Here is a 9,241-nt window from a genome sequence, read left to right on the forward strand (position 1 = left end):
CTTTAACAGACCCATAGGGACTGAAAAAAATTGCATCTCTCGGGGTGTCTGTCATGTTTGCGATGACAGACTGCCTGCCACCTGTGTAGACCTCTCCCCATGTATTATGAAATATACTCCTCAAAAATGGGCATTTGATAAGCGTCTACCAATTAACTTTATACATCCTGAAATGGTTATCACCACATTAACTGCCAGTATTTCCTAAATAAACAGTTTAGGTTCCTTTAACTGATACTTCAAAATCCCTACTTACATTTCTCATGTTCATTCCAAACATTTGCTAGGAGGTGGACCTGTCAATAGGAAGGACAAAATTATTATTATTTATCACCAATGCCCTCAAAATAATTGTTACTTAGAAGACCCAAAACAGTTGGAATATTCAGAATGCAACCAACTCCCCATCTGACTCCCTCTCAGTTGTGACTTTGCCTGAAGGACTCATCGCAGCACAGCCAAGACCCGAAAGAAATATTAAAAATAATAGCTGTGTCGTAGCAGTTTGGGTTGCGTGGGTACAGTTTGTTGACAGTCGGGAAGGGCAAGCAGATTCAGCAAAAGTATTTTAAACTAGCAGATGATGAGGTCCCAGGATGTTCGAGTTCTTGAGTTTTATGCTCATCCAAGGCAGTTATCCTGAAAAACCTTTGACTTATTCAATATAATGCTCTATCACTGCTCCCTGATCTAACAAAACTCTCTAGGACACAATGTCTTCATCTTCCAAGGAGGCTAATAAAAAAGCTTACTAGGGGAGTTAATTGTGAGGCATTACCTACGACAACGTAATTGAAAGTGCTTTTTTATGCGTTGCAAAGCACTACTTACATATTAGTCATTAGTTTTCCTAAGTCCAGCCATTTTTACGGTGGAGTAAAGTGTAGCCTATTAAGAAAAAAAAAAGATAAAAGTCTTCCCACGGGCGATTAGGGCTGAGCTCGCCCGGTTATTGCCACTCATCAAACCCTTCCAGGTTTTCAAATCCTGTTTCACATACACGTTTTCCTCATCCTGGCACAGTGCGGGCCAGGAGCCACATGTCCCAGGTTCGTATCCCAGCTCTGCCTCTTCCACAATTCCAGGACACATGCTTGTATCCCGTGTGCCTCGGCTGCCCCCTCGGGAAGGAAGAGGCGGTGACTGCTCCTGGCCAGCCCGGGGTGCTTAATAATGGCAGTTATCCTCCGTCAGCCCAGTTATCACTCCCTTTCTGTTTCCCCTCCCCCCACCCCCGCACAGTGATTGCAATCAAGGCCGGGACACTGCAAGTCCCAGTCGCTCCAGGCCCGGCGCTGGGCTAATTGCTCTGGCCGGGCGCAGCCCCCCACCTCCGAGTACCTAAGACAAAAGGGGGAGGGGTCTCGCCGCCCCCGCCCCCAAGGCGAAACCCGGGGGCGGTGTCCCAGCTCTGCCGGCCCCCAGCTCAGTGGTTCTCCAGGGCCTGGTGGCCCGCTACACCCCCGGCGCCTCCCACCTACACGGCCGGCACTGACCGCCCCCCCCCCCCCCCGGCCTGGGCCCCGGTGCCCAGGCGAGCCCGCGCCGCGCTCCTTCGCGCTCCGGCCGGACTCGCTCCCCAAAGGGCTTCAGCCTTCCAGCCCCGGGGAGGGGCCGGCCGCGCGCCGGGGGCGGGGGCGGGGCAGGCGGGGCTGCCGGCGGTTGGCGCTCGGAACCTGCGCGCGCCCCAAGCCACGTGGCCGCGGGCCCCGCCCCCGCCCCCGCCCCCGCCCCGCCTCTCCGGGCTTGGAATTGGCGGGGCCTGGGAGACCACCACCTCACCCCTCCGCTTTTACCTCCACAACGTACCAGTGGAGCGCCAGGGGCTGGAGCTGCCCGTTGTCGTCCCATTTTGCAGAGGAGGCAAACTGAGGCCTGCCCAGAGTCACAGGTGGCCCGGCAGCGTCAAAGCTGTTAGCACCTTGTGGGCCCGAGGTCACGACCAGAAAGAGTTAGGCTCCTTTCCTTTAGATCACATTGGAATGGAAGCTCCATGAGGACAGGAACTGTGCCACCCTCCTTGCCCCTTCTCCCAGAGGTCTTGTAAAATAATTGGGGGAACCCCAGCAGACGTGGGGGATTTGGTATAGAAAAGAGCACCCAACCTGCAAATCAGTGATTCGGGGGAATTAATCGATCCAATTTATGGGTTAGGGTAAAACAGGAGACCAGCTAGGAGGCTCCAGTGGCATCCAGGGGAGGGATGATGGTGGTCTGGATTTAAGCAGTGCCAGTAGGGATAGAAAGAAATGGAAATATTTGAGGCAGGTTTTGGAGAATTAATGGGATTTGTTGATGGATTGAGAGGAGGGATGGATTTGCTGATGGGTTCAAAGTTCTTGAGTGCTTAGTAGAGCTGTGTACTGAGATGGGGAAAACTAGAAGAGAAATAGATATGCGGTAAGGGAATAAAGTGTTCTGTTTTGTGGTTTATGATGCAATTTCCACTTGTCATCTACAAAGATGGGTATAGGAGTCTGGAGCTCAGATGACAAACACATGGGCTGGAGATGTGAATTTGGGGCATATAAATGATATTTAGAGCACTAAAAATAAAAGACGTCACTCATGGTGAGAAGTAAAGAGAAAAATGCAGGCCCAGGACAGGGCCCTGGAGAACGCCAATATTTAGGGTTCGGGTAGAGGAGAAAAGCCCTAGAAAGGAGAGAAGGCTGGCCAGAGGCAGGAGGAAGACCAAAGGGGACCCAAGAAAGGACAGCATTTCAGGAAGGATGGAATGATCACTTATGTCAAATGCTGCTGAGGGAAGAAAGGTGTGGCTATACATCAGAGAAGCTGTGTGTGAACTTAACAAAATCATTTTTGGTGGAGTGTGGGGACAGGTGAAGAAGGAGAAGCAGAAGTAGAGGTAGTGTGTGCAGACAAGTCTTCCAAAAGATTGGGGGTGGACTAGCACAATACAAGGGATGGAGAAGGTGGGTTCCAGGGATTTATTTGTGTAGTTTGGGTGACACAAGAGCACATTCGTGTTGCTACTGAGAATGATCCAGTAGCAAACAAGAGATCAATGACCCCCAGAGAGAGGAGCAGTGACTCACAAAAGGGAGACCCTGAAAGCGAGGGGTGTAGGAGGTCCATGTGTAAAGGCATGATTCAGATTTTTCTTAATGTTTATTGATTTTTTGAGAGCGAGAGAGAAAGAGAGAGACAGAGACAGAGCGTGAGCAAGGGAGGGGCAGAGAGAGGGAGACACAGAATCCGAAGCAGGCTCCAGGCTCTGTGCTGTCAGCTCAGAGCCCAACGAGGGGCTTAACCCCACGAAATGTGAGATCATGACCTGGGCTGAAGCTGGACACCTAACCAACTGAGCCACCCAGGCGTCCCCGAAGGCATGATTCAGACCAACCAGAAAGGGTACCTGCCGTACATACAACATGAGACCCAGGCCCAGGAGCTCTGTGGCAAAGGAATGGCCACATGTTTCGGTGGCCACTGTTGCTTAGCAACCTGTGTTGAACAAGATGTTTCAACTGAATTCCTAATTAACAGTCATTTCAACTTATGCTAACGGTTCCTGCCACTGGGGTCCCCACTCTGCTTCTTTCCCTTTCTGCAAGTCTGATACTTTTGTTGAAATGCTCTCAAACTGGAAACCTCAAACGTCTACTTTCTTGTACTGTTGATATATGTATGCATCAAGATACAAAAGTTGATACATCACAGAGCAGATGGATTTAGGGACTCTCAACTTTATTTATTTATTTATTTATTTATTTATTTATTTATTTATTTTACATTTATTTATTTTTGATAGAGAGAGAGCACAAGTGGGAGAGGGGCAGAGAGAGAAGGAGACGCGGAATCAGAAGCAGGCTCTGGGCTCCGAGCTGTCAGCACAGAGCCTGAGGCGGGGCTCGAACTCACAAACCGTGAGATCATGACCTGAGCTGAAGTCTGAGGCTTAACCGACTGAGCCACCCAGGTGCCCCTAGGGACTCTCAATTCTATTTATTTTTTTTCATTATTTTTTTTAACGTTTATTCATTTTTGAAAGACAGAGCATGAACGGGGAAGGGGTAGAGAGAGGGAGACACAGAATCTGAAACAGGCTCCAGGCTCTGAGCTGTCAGCACAGAGCCTCACGCGGGGCCCGAACTCACGAACCCGTGAGATCATGACCTGAGCCGAAGTCGGATGCTCAACCGACTGAGCCACCCTGGCGCCCCGGGACTCTCAATTTTAAATGGAGGATGCCCAAGCCTGCAGGTTAAAGATCAGAGCCCTCCGGTGAACTTCAATTGCCCTCTTGCCCTCTTGCCCTCTTCCACATAGGCATCTCAGACTAAGCAGAATCCTTAATGCCTGCTATTCATCCACCCAACCTCACTCATTCATCTTCCAATTTTTAACTATTAGAAAACATACTCCCAGCATCTACCCATTTGACATGTCTTCCCAGAGTCCTTCTGGATTCCTCACTCTACCCCCTCCATACAATGAATTACTGCCTCCATCACATTTCTCAAAAAGTCTACTTTTCAGCATGCCTCGGTGGCTCAGTTGGTTAAGCGTCCAACTCTTCGTTTTGGCTCAAGTCACGATCTTGCGGTTTGGGGGTTGGAGCCCTGTGTGAGGCTCTGCCCTGCTGGTGTGGAGCCTGCTTGGGGTTCTCTCTCTCACTCGCTCTCTGCCCCTCCCCCACTTGTGCGCATGTGTGCGCACGCACTCGCATGCACGTTCTCTCTCCCTCTCTCTAAATAAATAAATAAATAAATAAACTTAAAAAAAAAATCTACTTTTCTGCATGCCCTCTGAGTCTGCTCCATTCCAAGTAAACCTCATCCTTCATCAGGATCATTACAAAAGCCTTCTAACTGGTTTTCCTGCTGCTTCTCTCAACCCACCTCTAATCCATTCTCCATACTGCAGCCAAAGAGTGGTCTTTCAAGGCAAAACCAAATTGGGGTGCCTGGGTGGCTCAGTCGGTTAAGCATCTGACTCTTGATTTCGGCTCAGGTCATGATCTCATGGTTCTTGGGATGGAGCCCCACATAGGGCTCTGAGCTGGCATCAGGGAGCCTGCTTAGGGTTTGCTCTCTCTTTGCTCTTCCCCCGCCTGAATACATGATCTCTCTCTCTCTCTCTCTCTCTCTCTCTCTCTCTCAAAATGAATTTAAAAATTTTTTTAAAAAGCATAATCACATCAATTCACTCCCTCATTTAAAACCTACAAAGGTTTCCCATTACATTCTCCTGACAACTAGAACTGTTCACCACCCTCCCTAACTTCTGTGTCTCGGCCTGGAATGCCCTTCCCCTGACAACCTTCTCATCCTAACTGGCTACTTCTCATCCTGAGAGTCATATCCCTTTCTAGGCGCTCCCTTCCCTACTCTACATCACAGCGCCCTGCCAAGTTCCTTCTCAGTGGAACCATATGCTGTTTTCACTGTCTCTCTGCAGGAAGGAGGCAGTGAATTCCATGTGGATGGACACAGATGTTCACCCATGTTTCCCAGAGTCCAGCACTGTGCCTGGCATGCAGGAGACACTAGATATTTGATGAATAGGATGATTTACTATGAGCAGATTCCCTGCCTGTGAGATTTATGGTTGTACTTTTTTTCCTTTTCTTTTAAGAAGCTCTATGCCCAACGCGGGGCTTGAACTGATGACCCCAAGATCAAAAGTTGCCTGCTCTACCAACTGAGCCAGGCAGGTGCCCCTATAGTTATACTTTTACAAAAATTAATAAAAGATTAAGCAACTCATAAAGGGTATACTTCTTGGCTGTTTTATTCTTCTTGGTGCTGCCATTCTGGTGTCTAACAGGATGATGATAACTATGATTTTCTGTGTCTAGTATGTGACAGTTTTAATTTAAATTTTAAATTTTAATTTAATTTAATTTTTTAATTTTAATTTTAATTTTTAATTTAATTTCCACAAATTAAAACTTAGACTCTATCTGTTTATCATGCTCAATGTTGGATCTTGTTTATTGCACTTTGAAGTCATAGAAGTCTTCAAGTTGAATGATGGTAACTTTTTTTTTAAAGTTTATTCATTTATTTTGAGAGAGAGAGAGAGAGAGAGCACGCAAGGGCACATGCACGCACACCAGCAGGGGGAGGGGGAGAGAGTGAATCCCAAGCAGGCGTTGTACTGTGGCCCGAACTCATGAACCATGAGTTCATGACCTGAGCCCAAATCAAGAGTTGGACGCTTAACCAACTAAGCCACCCAGCCACCCCTGAATGAGAGCAACTTAATCCAGTTTACCTGATAAAGAAGGTGAGGCTCAGGGAAGGAAAGCCTAAGTCTCCTCATGAAGGAACTGGACCAAGAATCCTGTTCATGTTAAAAACAAAACAGTTCACAAGGGTCAGAACAGCAAGCTACCTAATCCAGTGCTCTACCTTTAAGAAGCAGCCTATTGTGGGGTGCCTGGGTGGCTCAGTCAGTTGAGTGTCTGACTCTTGACTCTTGATTTGGGCTCAGGTCATGAACCTAGGGTCATGGGATTGAGACCCACATTGGGCTCCACACTGGGTGTGGAGCCTGCTTAAGATTCTCTCTCCCTCTGCCCTTCTTCCCACTTGTGTGCATTCTTTCTTTCTCTCTCTCTCTCTCTAGAATAAAAAAGTAAAATTAAAAAAAAAAAAAGCTACCCGTTTCAATCCTTGAAGTCTTATTACTATCTCTTTAGTCACTGAGCACCTAGTGTATGCTAGCCTCTGTTCTTGGCTCTGGAAATACAGTAGAGAACAAGGCAAAGTCCCTGCTCTTACGGGTCTTGCATTCCAGAGATGGGAGATCAGCAATAAGCAAATAAACAAGTGAACGAGATAATCTCAGGCAGAGACAAGTACTATGAAGAACAATAAAATGGGTGAAAGGATACAGACTGAGGGCAGGGGAAATCTACTTTAAACAGGGTCCCTGGGGTGCCTCGGTGGCTCAGTCGGTTAAGCGCCCGACTTCAGCTCAGGTCATGATCTCACAGTTCATGAATTCAAGCCCCACTGTTGGGCTCTGTGCTGACAGCTCACAGCCTGGAGCCTGCTTTGGATTCTGTCTCCCTCTCTCTCTCTGCCCTCCTCCACTCATGCTCTCTCTCCTCTCTCTCAAAAATAAATAAACATTAAAAAATTTAAAAATTAATAATAACAATAAAGTCCCTGAAGGGGCTCCTGGGTGACTCAGGTCATGATCTCACAGTTTGTGAGTTCGAGCCCCACACTGGGCTCTCTGCTGTCAGCATAGAGCCCACTTCAGATCCTCTGTCCCCCTCTGTCTCTGCCCCTACCCAGCTAGTGCTCCCTCTTTCTCTCTCTCTCTCTCTCTCTCTCTCAAAAATAAGCATTTAAAATAAGTAAATAAGGTCCCTGAGGAGGTGACTTGGAGCTGGAATTTGAAAAATAAAGAGCCATCCATGAGAAGAGCCACGAAAGAACGTCCCACACAAAGAAGAGAAGTGCAAAAGGTCCCAAGGGGAACTTGAACTTGGCTGTCAAGACCAAGAAGTGAGTGGATGGGTGCAGTAAAAGGGTCGCACAGGCAGCAGTAAAAGAAAAAGCTGTGGCCAGGTCATTCGGGGTCTTGTGGAATGTTTGGATTTTATTCAAAGTGCAAGGGGAAGCTTGCATTTCCCCTTAATCAAGAGGATGAATTTGATCTGGTTTAGGATTTTCAAAGATCACCTGTGGGTTAAAGAAGGTGTAAACTCAAGCAGGGGCCTGTTGGAGGTCTGTTGCAGCGGATAGTGGTGGAGGGATACAGGGTATATTCTGAATGGAGAACCAACAATGCTGGATGACAGCAGGGATGTGGGGTTGGTGGTAGAAGGGGTTGAAGGAAGGAAAAATCAAGAAATGCTTTCACATGAATGTGGCGGACCTCCAGTTTAGAAATATTTTTAACATATATTTAGCCTCCAATTACTACATTTAGATTCTTTTTTCCTTCGTCTTTTTTTGTTGTTGTTGTTTATTTACTTATTTTTGAGAGAGAGAGGGAGAGCACTTATGCGCACAAGCAGGGGAACAGCAGAGAGAGAGAGAGAGAGAGAGAGAGAGAGAGAGAGAGAATTCCAAGCAGGCTCCTCACTGTCAGCACAGAGCCTGATCTCAGGAACCATGAGATCATGACCTGAGGTGAAATCAAGAGTGCATGCTCAACTGGCTGAGCCATCCATGTGCCCCATATTTTTCATAATCTCTACTAGTAAATCTCTGCAGCCACCGTGGGGTTCAAGCCCATGACCCAGAGATCAACTGTCCCATGCAGCTCTGAGTGAACCAACCAGGGTGCCTCAACGTTTAGATTTTTTTTTTTTAATGTTTATTTATTACTGAGAGACAGAGAGACATGAGCAGGGGAAGGGCCGAGAGATGGAGACACAGAATCTGAAGCAGGCTCCAGGCTCTGAACTGTCAGCACAGAGCCCGATGCGGGGCTCAAACTCGGGAATGGTTAAGATCATGACCTGAGCCAAAGTTGGACGCTTAACTGACGGAGCCACCCAGATGTCCCTTAGATTCTTAATTAGAGCACAGCATGGCACAGGGAAATAATTTGGACTAACCTTAAATTCCAATCCTATGTAATCCTGGAAAGGGTCTATACTGAAAGAGCCACCGCTTCACCTTTCTTAGGGTGATGGCCTGTCTTCAGATTTGAGCTGTTTGTAAAGCTATACTAACAGCCCCTAGAATTCTGAGCGTTTAAGGAGGTTGTGGGACATCCAAAATGAGTGAGGCAGAGTGCCTCATATTCGAGGTTTATTCAGGAAATGGTGATAGAGGGACAGTGTTGCAGGAGTTTGAGCATTTATAGCACTGGGCATAAGAATAGCACAGTTTCTGCCTGATTTGGAAATGAGTTTCTCCACTAGTCATCCTGGCGCAAGGGCACCTTAAAGTTCTAATCAGGGAGAATGCGATGTCATTCCTGGTGCCTAGAACAGTACCTATATTACGTGCTTAATAACTGTTTGATAAAGAACGAGATAGGGGTGAGAGGAGGGGGCTGGCGTGGAGAAAGGAAGCCTGCCCCAGCTTCGGCACAGCCAGCGGGCCGGGATTTTCAGATCACTATAGCAACGCCCCCTTCTCCGAGCACCCACGGGGAAACTACAAGTCCCACAAGCGCCCGCGGCTTCCCCGCCCCCAGGGGCAGGGGCGTGAGTGAGCGCGGAACCGGCTTATCCTTTTTCCTGGGGCGTGATTGGCCCGCGGCCCTGGGAGGCGGCCAATGACTGCGCTCGGGTAGAGCCGCG

Source organism: Lynx rufus, unplaced genomic scaffold (genome assembly GCF_022079265.1).
Source record: "Lynx rufus isolate CCGP_SWC_20201006 ecotype Redwood Valley unplaced genomic scaffold, mLynRuf1.p SCAF_7, whole genome shotgun sequence".
Taxonomy (NCBI): domain Eukaryota; kingdom Metazoa; phylum Chordata; class Mammalia; order Carnivora; family Felidae; genus Lynx; species Lynx rufus.